Source organism: Zea mays, chromosome 3 (assembly GCF_902167145.1).
Source record: "Zea mays cultivar B73 chromosome 3, Zm-B73-REFERENCE-NAM-5.0, whole genome shotgun sequence".
Taxonomy (NCBI): domain Eukaryota; kingdom Viridiplantae; phylum Streptophyta; class Magnoliopsida; order Poales; family Poaceae; genus Zea; species Zea mays.
In genome coordinates this window covers 12,544,209-12,558,634 of record NC_050098.1, presented here as the reverse complement: position 1 = coordinate 12,558,634, position 14,426 = coordinate 12,544,209, and positions in this window count along the sequence as shown.

Sequence of the window (14,426 nt, the reverse complement as noted above, 5' to 3'; positions counted from 1 at the left end):
GCCCCTCCAATATCCTCCAGTCACTAGTAAGAATGTGATCATCAGTGATGATTTTCTAGTGACGCTGGTGACTTCAGTCACAGATTGATACATTTCTATGACCAAATTGACATCTTCGTCAACAATTACAAGGGACGAAGATTAGACTTGAATATTAAAGACGAAAATGAAAGGAACGTCATAGACGAAAATGAATGGAACGTCACAGATTAATTTGGCTTGATCGGCTGACGTAATGATGAAATAAATTGGTCACACATGAGTTTTAGTAAAAAACGGCCCACGTGTACACACCACTTGACGGCGTGGGATCTTTGGCCTACATGGGCCGCAGTTTTTTGGGACACAGCCCCACCTGGCGACGCGGACCCGGCCCAGTACTGGAAGCGGCAGTTAGTTATTTGGCAAAAAAAGGTGCGCCCGCGGAGCTTCAAACCAGGGACCTGCGACTTGCTTTAAATCGTTGCTACCACCAGACTACGCACTTGTTCGTGTATATAAAGAAACTATCCGTCTGTTAACAGGTGTTCCCATCTGTCATTATGTTAACAGGTTTTCCCAGCTGCCATTCTGCGATCTGCATGGTTCGCCTGTTCTGATTTTTCCTGCTGCGATCTGCGCTTCTGCGATCGGCCGTCAGGTTACGGCACACAACGACGCCGGCGTCTGTCGTCGTCCGCTTGATCGGTGTAAGGAAAATGGACCCCGGGCCATTTGGCTAAGTAAGTTTTGGTGTTTGATGATTGACACAATCTGTGGACTAATGTGTTTGCTAGTGTTTATAATTGTAGTCCACAGGATGCGGTGAGGATTGGACCTAGGCAATGAGGATGCAACACCTCAAAAGAAGACATAAAAAGATGCATAGAAGTCCAAGACTCAAGAACAAAAGAAGCCCGAAGGAATCAACAAAGAAATCCCAGAAGAGGGCTGTCAGCCAGCACCTAGTGGCGCACCGGACAGTGAACAGTACCTGTCCGGTGTGCACCGGACTGTCCGGTGGGACAACCGGACAGTCTGCGCAGAGAGGCCGCAGACAGGCGTTCTCTGGCTGTAGCACCGGACTGTCCGGTGTGCACCGGACTGTCCGGTGTGCCACGGGCAGACGGCAACGGTCGGATCCAACGGTCGACTGCTACAATCGCCAACGGTCGGCTGACGTGGCGTGCACCGGACATCTACTGTGCAGTGTCCGGTGGTGCACCGGACTGTCCGGTGCACCCGTCGACAGAAAGCTGCTGCTTTCTGTCCAACGGCTAGTTGGGGGTGTGGAGGCTATAAATACCACCCCAACCGGCCATTCTCAAGTGTGGGAGCCCAAGCAACATACCAAGGCATATTGTAGACATTTCCAAGTGCTCAAACACCCAAGTGCTTAATAGAATCACTCGGTGATTAGCGTAGGTGCTTTGCGAAGTGCTTAGGTTAGTTAGACCGCTTTATCGCTTGCTCTAGGTGAACCCTAGATTGTTGAGTGAGTTTAGATAAACCTCACAACCTCGGCTCTTGCGTGAGCCATTGTAATTGTACCGAGTGGGGCGAGAGTCTTGCGAGACCGTGACAACCGCGTTTGTGTCACGGCCGCCACCGTGTACCGGAGGGAACGAGGCCCGCGGTGTTTCGGCTGGAAGCTCGTTAGTGGAGACGGCGGGGAGCGTCCGAGAGGAGCCGGAAGCGGAGCACCACTTGCGTGTGGAGAAGGCCCGCAGCTCTCTACGGAGTTACTCGACCGAGGTGCTTGGCCCTCGCGTGGGCTTCCCTTCGCGTAGGGGCACCAACGAGGATTAGTCGGGACCTTGCACGGTTCCGGATACCTCGGTAAAAATACCGGCGTCATCCACGAGAGTTTGCTTCTCTACTTTGCTCTTTAAGTTTCCGCATTTATATTAAGCATTTAAGTTTCAATCTTGTATTCATACATATCTAGTGTAGATTGAAACTTAGCCTTTGCGGTAGAGATAGCCACACTTAGACAAAACCTAGTTTGCACATTCTAGTTTGACTATTTGCATAGGTTTTGCTCTAGGGATTTAATTGTGGCCTAGTTTAGCGAAAGTTTTAGAAGTCCTAATTCACCCCCCCCTCTTAGGCGTCACCCGTTTCCTACAAGTGGTATCGGAGCGTGGTTTGGCTCATTTGAAACGTTTTAGCTTCACCGCTAAAAGAGCCGACGCCTTTTAGAGGAAGGGATGGATACCCATAGGCCACCACACTTCGACGGCACTAACTTCCCATATTATAGTGCTAGAATGGCTTGTTACCTAGAGGCCTTGATCTAGGTGTTTGGAGAGTCACTCGTGACGGGATGAAACCCCTCAAGAATCCCGAGAAACCCACCACGAGTGAGGAAAAAGAAATTCATTTAAATGCTAGAGCCAAAAATTGCTTATATGAATCTCTTAGCATGGATATTTTTAATCAAGTATTCACCTTGAAAACTGCTAATGAGATTTGGCTAAAATTGCATGAGCTCCATGACGGCACAACTAATGTCCATGAGCAAAAACATTGCCTAGTTTTAAATGAGTACAATTCTTTTGCTATGAGAGATGATGAGCTTGTTAGAGACATGTATTCTCGCTTAAATCTAATCATCAATGAGCTCAACTCTATTGGCATAAATAAGCTAGGTGATGCGGACATTGTTCGGAAGATTATCTCCCTTCTACCTCAACGAAGATATGGGAGCATCATCACCATCCTTCACAACATGGAGGACTTGAGCAACATGACCCCGACCATAGTGATTGGGAAAATCGCGGCTTTTGAAATGTCACGAAAAATGTGTCGGGGAGAGGAGCCAACTTCCTCAAGACCATATGCTTTTGCATGTGATGAGAGGAAGGGCAAAAAGAAGGCTTCCACACCAAGTTCCTCAAGTGAAGAAGAGGAAGAAGAAGAAAGTGATGATGATGAAGATAATCAACCATGCACATCATCCTCCGAGGACGAAGAAACAATCCGACGCGTCGGAAAGGTAATGGGGATGATCCGCAAGATTAATCTAATGGGAGTGCCCCTGCAGGTCGAAGATATTCTCTTTAACATTGACAGGAAAAAGCAAAGAAAGAGAGGATGCTTCGCATGTGGGGAGAAGGGCCACTTCAGGGACAGCTGTCCAACTATGGCCAAACCCAAAAAGGAGAGGAACAAAGGCAAGGCGCTAACAAGTGTTAGAACTTGGGATGACTCTTCAAGTGAAGATGAACCTCCAAGGACGCGCAGCCACCGGTCCTCATCACGCTCATCACGGTCATCACACAAATGCCTTATGGCAAGAGGTAACAAAAGCATTCCATCCTCTAGTGATGAAAGTAGTAGTGATGATGAAGGTGAGGGAAAGCCCTCCGTAGATGAGCTTGCGGAAGCCGTTGAATTTTTCCAGGATGTTTGCACTAAGCAAAAAGCTCAACTTAAAACTTTGAAAAATAAGTTGATTAGCTCCCAAAATGATTACAAAGGTTTGCTAGAAAAATTTGAAACTTTTGCAAACTTAAATAGTGAGCTGTCAACTAAAATTGAGCTATTAGAGTCTAGTGCTCCATCCACTGCTACCGATGATGGCCTTTTTAAAAAGAATGAAAAACTTAAGGCTAAGTTAGCTAGCTCCCAAATTACTATTGAAAATTTGCTAGAGAAAATGGAAATTCTTAGCATACACAATGATGAGCTAACTACTAAGCTAGAAAACATTGGTAGCACCCCAGTAGCATCTTTAGTTGAAATTTCTGAAATTATTAAAAAGAATGCTTCTACTTCTTGCTTTGATTTAATTGATGATTCTAACCCCTGCAACCAAGTTTTTGTTGAGAATATTATTGTAGAAACATGTTCGGATGAGGTTGCAAAGGAAAATGAACAATTAAGGCAGGAAGTGGCTCGCCTTGGCAAGGCTGTGTATGACAAGAAAGGCAAAGCCAAACAAATCCGACCTCCACAGGATAACACCACTACGGGAGTGAACAAGCCTATGGAGGGAGAAACTGTGATTTGTAGGCTATGCCACATGGAAGGCCATAAGTCTTTCCAATGCAAGGCGACGACCGGGGATAAACAAAGGCAAAAGCTCAAGCAAAAGCCATCAAGCAAAATCTCCAACACCTACATCAAAAAGGTGGACAAAAAGACTGCTACACCATATTTGATCAAAAAGAAAAAGAATGGAAAGGTGATAGCAATCAAGGCCAACAAGCAAGCCAACAAAGGAAAGGGAGCCAAACGCATCTGGGTGCCAAAGGAAATTATCTCAACCATGAGAAGCACCAAGAAGGTTTGGATCCCGAAAGGGAATTGAGTGGACCGAAGGTCTACGGGAAATTTGGAGACTTGGCAAAATTGGGATGTATATCATGGGATACATCATATTGGATCAAGTTTATTGCCAAGTGGGTTAGTGAAAATTTTGGACCCAATTTCCCACCCATGACTAAGGTAACTAGATTTATTGTATATCTTGTTTTTAGATATGCATATCTATTTACCTTGTATCTAGCTTACCTTTCTTGCCTAGTACTACATTTGTTATTTACCCTTGTTTTAAATTATGCATACTAGGTGAATCATATGGTAGGATTGCTTGTTTTTAATTCATATACTTAAGCAAACCTACATGGCTTAAAATGTTTATTTAAGCACTGCACATAGCTTTTATATCACTCCATAGTAAATGATGCATCAATTGAAAATTTTGATCTCTACAAGTTGTATCATTTAACTTATAAGTGCCAAAGCTCGGATTATGGATAACCTACCCCTCTTGATATCAAATCAAAGTGCATGTCTCCTACAAGTATTCAAAAAAACTTGTATGCACACTTTTAGGGGGAGATTACTCTATAATCTAAGACTTTGAGACTAACACCTTTTCAAGTCTATTTCATGTGATAGTCTCATTGTAAGAAAAATGAAGTCCCCGGAGAAAGACAACAATCTTCCACTGCAAAATCTCCAAGAACTACTCTCAAGTACCATTTACATGTCTTCTCCAATATTTGGTTAGACTATTATTTCACATCTTATACTTCCTTGTTGCTAAATGCATAAGTGGTTCAATCATATTTTGTTACCTATGCATAAGGGAAGTTAGTCTATTCAAATCATGTCTTGCTCCTCTCTAATTCACATGCTTTTTCCTAAGTAGAAGATCTCTGTCAGGGGGAGTATTTCTTCGTCTCTAAAAAGGGGGAGAAATTTCTTTCTAAAAGAGAACACTCATTTAGGGGGAGTTTTTCATGTGTTTTTGTTCTCAAGAGTTTCAATTCTTGATGAGGGCAAGCTTTTATTTACTTCCTACATGCTTTTAATGTCTTCCTTTTCGGTGGTTGATTCCAAAGGGGGAGAATTTTAGGGACCAAAGCAATGAAAAATGTATCAAACACCAAAAACCACCAATTTTAAATTTTAAAATTCTGCAAGTGCCTTGTCAAGAGGTTTTGGTTATTTAGTCCAAAATAGGAAGTAAGTGAATTATGGAGTTAGGGGGAGACTTAAGTCCATAATATCACATTAAGGGGACAATCATGCATCCTAGCAAGTAGATTGCATATTTACATTCAAATACTTGTATTATTTGCTTGCTTTGGTTGTGTTGTCATCAATCACCAAAAAGGGGGAGATTGTAAGGAAAATGGACCCCGGGCCATTTGGCTAAGTAAGTTTTGGTGTTTGATGATTGACACAATCTGTGGACTAATGTGTTTGCTAGTGTTTATAATTGTAGTCCACAGGATGCGGTGAGGATTGGACCTAGGCAATGAGGATGCAACACCTCAAAAGAAGACATAAAAAGATGCATAGAAGTCCAAGACTCAAGAACAAAAGAAGCCCGAAGGAATCAACAAAGAAATCCCAGAAGAGGGCTGTCAGCCAGCGCCTGGTGGCGCACCGGACAGTGAACAGTACCTGTCCGGTGTGCACCGGACTGTCCGGTGGGACAACCGGACAGTCTGCGCAGAGAGGCTGCAGACAGGCGTTCTCTGGCTGTAGCACCGGACTGTCCGGTGTGCACCGGACTGTCCGGTGTGCCACGGGCAGACGGCAACGGTCGGATCCAACGGTCGACTGCTACAAGCGCCAACGGTCGGCTGACGTGGCGTGCACCGGACATCTACTGTGCAGTGTCCGGTGGTGCACCGGACTGTCCGGTGCACCCGTCAACAGAAAGCTGCTGCTTTCTGTCCAACGGCTAGTTGGGGGTGTGGAGGCTATAAATACCACCCCAACCGGTCATTCTCAAGTGTGGGAGCCCAAGCAACATACCAAGGCATATTGTAGACATTTCCAAGTGCTCAAACACCCAAGTGCTTAATAGAATCACTCGGTGATTAGCGTAGGTGCTTTGCGAAGTGCTTAGGTTAGTTAGACCGCTTTAGCGCTTGCTCTAGGTGAACCCTAGATTGTTGAGTGAGTTTAGATAAACCTCACAACCTCGGCTCTTGCGTGAGCCATTGTAATTGTACCGAGTGGGGCGAGAGTCTTGCGAGACCGTGACAACCGCGTTTGTGTCACGGCCGCCACCGTGTACCGGAGGGAACGAGGCCCGCGGCGTTTCGGCCGGAAGCTCGTTAGTGGAGACGGCGGGGAGCGTCCGAGAGGAGCCGGAAGCGGAGCACCACTTGCGTGTGGAGAAGGCCTGCGGCTCTCTACGGAGTTACTCGACCGAGGTGCTTGGCCCTCGCGTGGGCTTCCCTTCGCGTAGGGGCACCAACGAGGATTAGTCGGGACCTTGCACGGTTCCGGATACCTCGGTAAAAATACCGTCGTCATCCACGAGAGTTTGCTTCTCTACTTTGCTCTTTAAGTTTCCGCATTTATATTAAGCATTTAAGTTTCAATCTTGTATTCATACATATCTAGTGTAGATTGAAACTTAGCCTTTGCGGTAGAGATAGCAACACTTAGACAAAACCTAGTTTGCACATTCTAGTTTGACTATTTGCATAGGTTTTGCTCTAGGGATTTAATTGTGGCCTAGTTTAGCGAAAGTTTTAGAAGTCCTAATTCACCCCCCCCCCCTCTTAGGCGTCACCCGTTTCCTACAATCGGCAACTGGGTAGCGTCGCAGCGAACGAGCGATCTTGTCGCCTGATCCATTGATCCAACTGTGTTGGAAGAACGGCGTCGTCTGCAAACAGCGAGGCAGAGAAGCTTCGGGCGCGGCAAAGCAGTGGCGTCTTGCGCATAGCTACGGCGGGCGTGGACAGAACAGCGGCAGGGCGGGGAGAAAAGACAAGGTTTGATGTGTTGTGTTTTTGACAATAAGGTTCTATGTGCGTTTGAATTTTATTTCATATATGCATGTGTTTGATGTGGTTTTCAATTTTGTTCAATGTAATCATAGTTATGGATTTAATGCAAGTTTTAATTTATTGTCAAAATAGATGGATAGAAGATGGGTTTATGGGAAACAATTCACACTTGCATATGTGAAAGGAGTTGAAGAGTTCATGAATTTTGTTACTGAAAGATACCCAGAAGACACAGACATTCGTTGTCCGTGCGTGAATTGTCTTAGTCAAAGGTTGCGACCTCAGAGTGAAGTAGAAACTCATATACACATTTATGGAATGTCAGCTACATACACGAGGTGGATTCATCATGAGGAGTCGGCAGATACAGAAGTTGAGGGTATAGAGGAGGATGTCGAAGGATATGATAATGACTTTGGGATACATATGGATGTGGACGATGATGTTTACGATGATGATCATGGAGTACCTGAGATGATCGGTGAACTGTTTGCAGCGGCAGAGGCTGATGGAGAAGAGCCAAGATTTGCAGGAGTTCTTGGAGATTCAAAGAAGGCACTTAGTCCGGGTTGTGCAGAAATTTGAACATAGGAATATTTATGATGTGGCTGAAAAATATGAGGGCAGTAATGATGTGCATCAGGATGATTATTGTTCTGATACAGACCATATAGTGCAAGAAGGTGATGATAATCAGGTTCTGCACAATGTTGAAGGTGGAGAAGCCAGTCTAATTGAAGGCAATTTAGAGGAACTAATAAGAAAAAAGAAGGAAGCTGCTATTATTCTTGAAGATAGTGAGGATGAGGAGGAAGATGATACAATGTTTCAATATTTTAATGATGGTGGCGACGACAACAATGATGACATGTCCATAGAAGATGAAGATGAGGATTTCTAGTATTGATAGTTGATTTATGAACTGTTCAGTTCAGATTAGTACAGCATACTTAATGTGTGTCTGAAATCCAGTTCATGTTTAGATGATACAATGTATTTTCTGTATTTTCAGAACTGAATGTGTGTCTGAATTACTGAATTTGGGGTGAACTGAACTTGTGGTGAACTGAATGTGTATTCTGTATTTTCAGAACTGAACATCTGAAAATTTTCAGTTCATGTGATCTAAGCTGGGTTTATGGGAAACAATTTTCAGTTCATGTGATCTAAGCAAGTTTTAATTTATTGTCAAAATTTAAGCTGGGTTTTAATCTAAGCTGGGTTTATTGTCAAAACGGACCATCTGAAAATCTGAAAAATGACCATCTAAAAATCTGAAAAATGAGATGACCATCTGCTAGAAATGAAAACAGAAAACTGAAAATGCAGAACTCTGAACTGAACTCTGAAAATGAAATGACCATCTGGGCAGTTTAGAATCTGAACTTTGAACTTTGGACTGGGCAGTTTAGAATCTGATTTTTGGGGTGTTGATGGAGGTGTACTCTGAACTGGTGATAGTCGCCTAGAGGGGGGGTGAATAGGGCGAAACTGAAATTTACAAAAATAATCACAACTACAAGCCGGGGTTAGCGTTAGTAATAATAAATGAGTCCGCAAGAGAGGGCGCAAAACAAATCGCAAGCAAATAAGGAGAGTGACACGCGGATTTGTTTTACCGAGGTTCGGTTCTTGCAAACCTACTCCCCGTTGAGGAGGCCACAAAGGCCGGGTCTCTTTCAACCCTTCCCTCTCTCAAACGGTCCCTCAGACCGAGTGAGCTTTCCTTCTTCTCAATCAACCGGGAACAAAACTTCCCCGCAAGGGCCACCACACAATCGGTGCCTCTTGCCTTGGTTACAATTGAGTGTTGATCACAAGAGCAAAAGAGAAAGAAAGAGTGCGATCCAAGCGCAAGAGCTCAAATGAACACGGCAAATCACTCTCTCTAGTCACTAGGGTTTTGTGTGGAATTGGAGAGGATTTGATCTCTTTGAATGTGTCTAGAATTGAATGCCTAGCTCTTGTAAGTGGTTGAGAAGTGGAAAACTTGGATAGCAATGAATGTGGGGTGGTTGGGGTATTTATAGCCCCAACCACCAAATGTGGCCGTTGGTGGAGGCTGTCTGTTCGATGGCGCACCGGACAGTCCGGTGCACACCGGACAGTCCGGTGCCCCCTGCCACGTCATCGTTGCCGTTGGATTCTGACCGTTGGAGCTCTGACATGTGGCCCCGCCTGGATGTCCGGTGTACACCGGACATGAACTGTTCATTGTCCGGTGCGTCGGTATGGGCGCGCCTGCCGACTGCGCACGCAGAGCGCGCATTAAATGCGCTTGCAGGTGACCGTTGGCGCGGAAGTAGCCGTTGCTCCGTGGTTCACCGGACAGTCCGGTGCACACCGGACAGTTCGGTGAATTTTAGCGGAGCGGTTGCCGCGCGAACCCGAGGCTGGCGAGTTCCGGAGGCCGATCTTCCTTGGAGCACCGGACATGTCCGGTGCACACCGGACAGTCCGGTGAATTATAGCGCGCCGGCTTCCGAGAAATCCCGAGGGTGAAGAGTTTGAGTCTGGGTCCCCTGGTGCACCGGACAGGTACTGTTCACTGTCCGGTGGCACACCGGACAGTCCGGTGCGCCAGACCAGGGGTGCCCTCGGTTGCCCCTTTGCTCCTTTATTGAATCCAACACTTGATCTTTTTATTGGCTAGATGTGAACCTTTTGCACCTGTATAACTTATACACTAGAGCAAACTAGTCAGTCCAATATTTGTGTTGGGCAATTCAACCACCAAAATTATTTACGAACTAGGTGTAAGCCTAATTCCCTTTCAATCTCCCCCTTTTTGGTGATTGATGCCAACACAAACCAAAGCAAATATAGAAGTGCATAATTGAACTAGTTTGCATAATGTAAGTGTAAAGGTTGCTTGGAATTGAGCCAATGTAACTACTTACAAGATATGCAAGGAATGTTTCTTTCTTATTTAACATTTTGGACCACGCTTGCACCACATGTTTTGTTTTTGCAAACTCTTTTGTAAATCCTTTTCAAAGTTCTTTTGCAAATAGTCAAAGGCATATGAATAAGATTTTGAGAAGCATTTTCAAGATTTGAAATTTTCTCCCCCTGTTTCAAATGCTTCTCCTTTGATTAAACAAAACTCCCCCTAAATGAGATCCTCCTCTTAGCGTTCAAGAGGGTTTTGATATAACATTTTTGAAATACTACTTTCTCCCCCTTTTGAACACAATAAGACACCAATTGATAAAATTCTTTTGAAAACGTGAAAACATGAAGTTTTTGAAATTGGTGGTGGTGCGGTCCTTTTGCTTTGGGCTCACTTCTCCCCCTTTTTGGCATGAATCGCCAAAAACGGAATCATTAGAGCCCTCGAAGTACTTTATTCCCCTTTGGTCATAAGTAAATGAGTTAAGATTATACCAAAGACGAAATCCGGTCCTTTTGCTTTTGAGCTTTTACTCTCTCTCCCAAGGATGAAGTCCTTTTCTTTGATGCTCATTTCTCCCCCAAAGAATAGAGAGTTGCTCGGAGTGATGGCGAAGCATGAGTTACGGAGTGGAAGCCTTTGTCTTCGCCGAAGACTCCAATTTCCTTTCAATATACCTATGACTTGGTTTGAAATAGACTTGAAAACACATTAGTCATAGCATATAAAAGAGATATGATCAAAGGTATTCAAAAGAGCTATGTGTGCAAGCTAGCAAAAGAAGTTTCTAGAATCAAGAATATTGAGCTCATGCCTAAGTTTGGTAAAAGTTTGTTCATCAAGAGGCTTGGTAAAGATATCGGCTAATTGATCTTTAGTATTAATGTAAGAAATCTCGATATCCCCCTTTTGTTGGTGATCCCTAAGAAAATGATACCGAATGGCTATGTGCTTAGTGCGGCTATGCTCGACGGGATTGTCGGCCATTTTAATTGCACTCTCATTGTCACATAGCAAAGGGACTTTGGTTAATTTGTAACCGTAGTCCCGCAGGGTTTGCCTCATCCAAAGCAATTGCGCGCAACAATGTCCTGCGGCAATGTACTCGGCTTCGGCGGTGGAAAGAGCGACCGAATTTTGCTTCTTTGAAGCCCATGACACCAAGGATCTTCCCAAGAACTGGCAAGTCCCCGATGTGCTCTTCCTATTGATTTTGCACCCCGCCCAATCGGCATCCGAATAACCAATTAAATCAAATGTGGATCCCCTAGGGTACCAAAGCCCAAACTTAGGAGTATAAGCCAAATATCTCAAGATTCGTTTTACGGCCGTAAGGTGTGATTCCTTAGGGTCGGATTGGAATCTTGCACACATGCAAACGGAAAGCATAATGTCCGGTCGAGATGCACATAAATAAAGCAATGAACCAATCATCGACCGGTATACCTTTTGATCCACGGACTTACCTCCCGTGTCGAGGTCGAGATGCCCATTAGTTCCCATGGGTGTCTTGATGGGTTTGGCATTCTTCATCCCAAACTTAGCAAGAATGTCTTGAGTGTACTTCGTTTGGCTAATGAAGGTGCCCTCTTGGAGTTGCTTGACTTGGAATCCTAGAAAATATTTCAACTCCCCCATCATCGACATCTCGAATTTCTGTGTCATGATCCTACTAAACTCTTCACATGTAGACTCGTTAGTAGACCCAAATATGATATCATCAACATAAATTTGGCATACAAACAAGTCATTTTCAAGAGTTTTAGTAAAGAGTGTAGGATCGGCCTTGCCAACTTTGAAGCCATTAGCAATAAGGAAATCTCTTAGGCATTCATACCATGCTCTTGGGGCTTGCTTGAGCCCATAAAGCGCCTTAGAGAGCCTATAGACATGGTTAGGGTACTCACTGTCTTCAAAGCCGGGAGGTTGCTCAACATAGACCTCTTCCTTGATTGGTCCATTGAGGAAGGCACTTTTCACGTCCATTTGATAGAGCTTAAAGCCATGGTAAGTAGCATAGGCCAATAATATGCGAATTGACTCAAGCCTAGCTACGGGTGCAAAGGTTTCACCGAAATCCAAACCTTCGACTTGTGAATACCCTTTGGCTACGAGTCGAGCTTTGTTCCTTGTCACCACACCATGCTCATCTTGCTTGTTGCGGAAGACCCATTTGGTTCCTACAACATTTTGGTTAGGACGTGGAACTAAATGCCAGACCTCATTCCTCGTGAAATTGTTGAGCTCCTCTTGCATCGCCACCACCCAATCCGAATCTTGGAGAGCTTCCTCTACCCTGTGTGGCTCAATAGAGGAAACAAAAGAGTAATGTTCACAAAAATGAGCAACCCGAGATCGAGTAGTTACCCCCTTATGAATGTCGCCGAGGATGGTGTCGACGGGGTGATCTCGTTGGATTGCTTGGTGGACTCTTGGGTGTGGCGGTCTTGGTTCTTCCTCATCCTCCTTTTCTTGATTATTTGTATCTCCCCCTTGATCATTGCTATCATCTTGAGGTGGCTCGTCTTCTTGATTTTGCTCTTCATCATTTTGAGCCTCATCCTCATTTTGAGTTGGTGGAGATGCTTGCATGGAGGAGGATGGTTGATCTTGTGTACTTGGAGGCTCTTCGGATTCCTTAGGACACACATCCCCGATGGACATGTTCCTTAGCGCGATGCATGGAGCCTGTTCTTCACCTATCTCATCAAGATCAACTTGCTCTACTTGAGAGCCGTTAGTTTCATCAAACACAACGTCACAAGAGACTTCAACTAGTCCAGTGGACTTGTTAAAGACCCTATATGCCCTTGTGTTTGAGTCATAACCAAGTAAAAAACCTTCTACAGTTTTAGGAGCAAATTTAGATTTTCTACCTCTTTTAATAAGAATGAAGCATTTGCTACCAAAAACTCTAAAATATGAAATGTTGGGCTTTTTACCGGTTAGGAGTTCATATGATGTCTTCTTGAGGATTCGGTGAAGATATAACCGGTTGATGGCGTAGCAGGCGGTGTTGACCGCTTCGGCCCAAAACCGGTCCGGTGTCTTGTATTCATCAAGCATGGTTCTTGCCATGTCCAATAGAGTTCGATTCTTCCTCTCCACTACACCGTTTTGTTGTGGCGTGTAGGGAGAAGAGAACTCATGCTTGATGCCCTCCTCCTCAAGGAAGCTTTCAATTTGAGAGTTCTTGAACTCCGTCCCATTGTCGCTTCTTATTTTCTTGATCCTTAAGCCGAACTCATTTTGAGCCCGTCTCAAGAATCCTTTTAAAGTCTCTTGGGTTTGAGATTTTTCCTGTAAAAAGAATACCCAAGTGAAGCGAGAATAATCATCCACAATAACTAGACAGTACTTACTCCCGCCGATGCTTATGTAAGCGATCGGGCCGAATAGATCCATGTGTAGGAGCTCCAGTGGCCTGTCAGTCGTCATTATGTTCTTGTGTGGATGATGAGTGCCAACTTGCTTCCCTGCTTGGCATGCGCTACAAATCCTGTCTTTCTCAAAATGAACATTGGTTAGTCATAAAATGTGCTCTCCCTTTAGAAGCTTATGAAGATTCTTCATCCCAACATGGGCTAGTCGGCGGTGCCAGAGCCAACCCATGTTAGTCTTAGCAATTAAACATGTGTCGAGCTCAGCTCTATCAAAATCTACTAAGTATAGCTGACCCTCTAACACACCCTTAAATGCTATTGAATCATCACTTCTTCTAAAGACAGTGACACCTATATCAGTAAAAAGACAGTTGTAGCCCATTTGACATAATTGGGAAACAGAAAGCAAGTTGTAGTCTAATGAATCAACAAGAAAAACATTGGAAATGGAATGGTCAGGTGAAATAGCAATTTTACCCAAACCTTTGACCAACCCTTGATTTCCATCCCCAAATGTGATAGCTCGTTGGGGATCTTTGTTTTTCTCATATGAGGAGAACATCCTTTTCTCCCCGGTCATGTGGTTTGTGCACCCGCTGTCGAGTATCCAACTTGAGCCCCCGGATGCATAAACCTACAAAACAAATTTAGTTCTTTGTTTTAGGTACCCAAACGGTTTTGGGTCCTTTAGCATTAGATACAAGAACTTTGGGTACCCAAACACAAGTCTTGGAGCCCTTGTGTTTGCCCCCAACAATTTTGGCAACTACCTTGCCAGATTTGCTAGTCAACACATAAGATGCATCAAAAGTTTTAAATGAAATGGCATGATCATTTGATGCATTAATAGTTTTCTTTCTAGGCAACTTGGCATGGGTTGGTTGCCTAGATCTAGATGTCTCA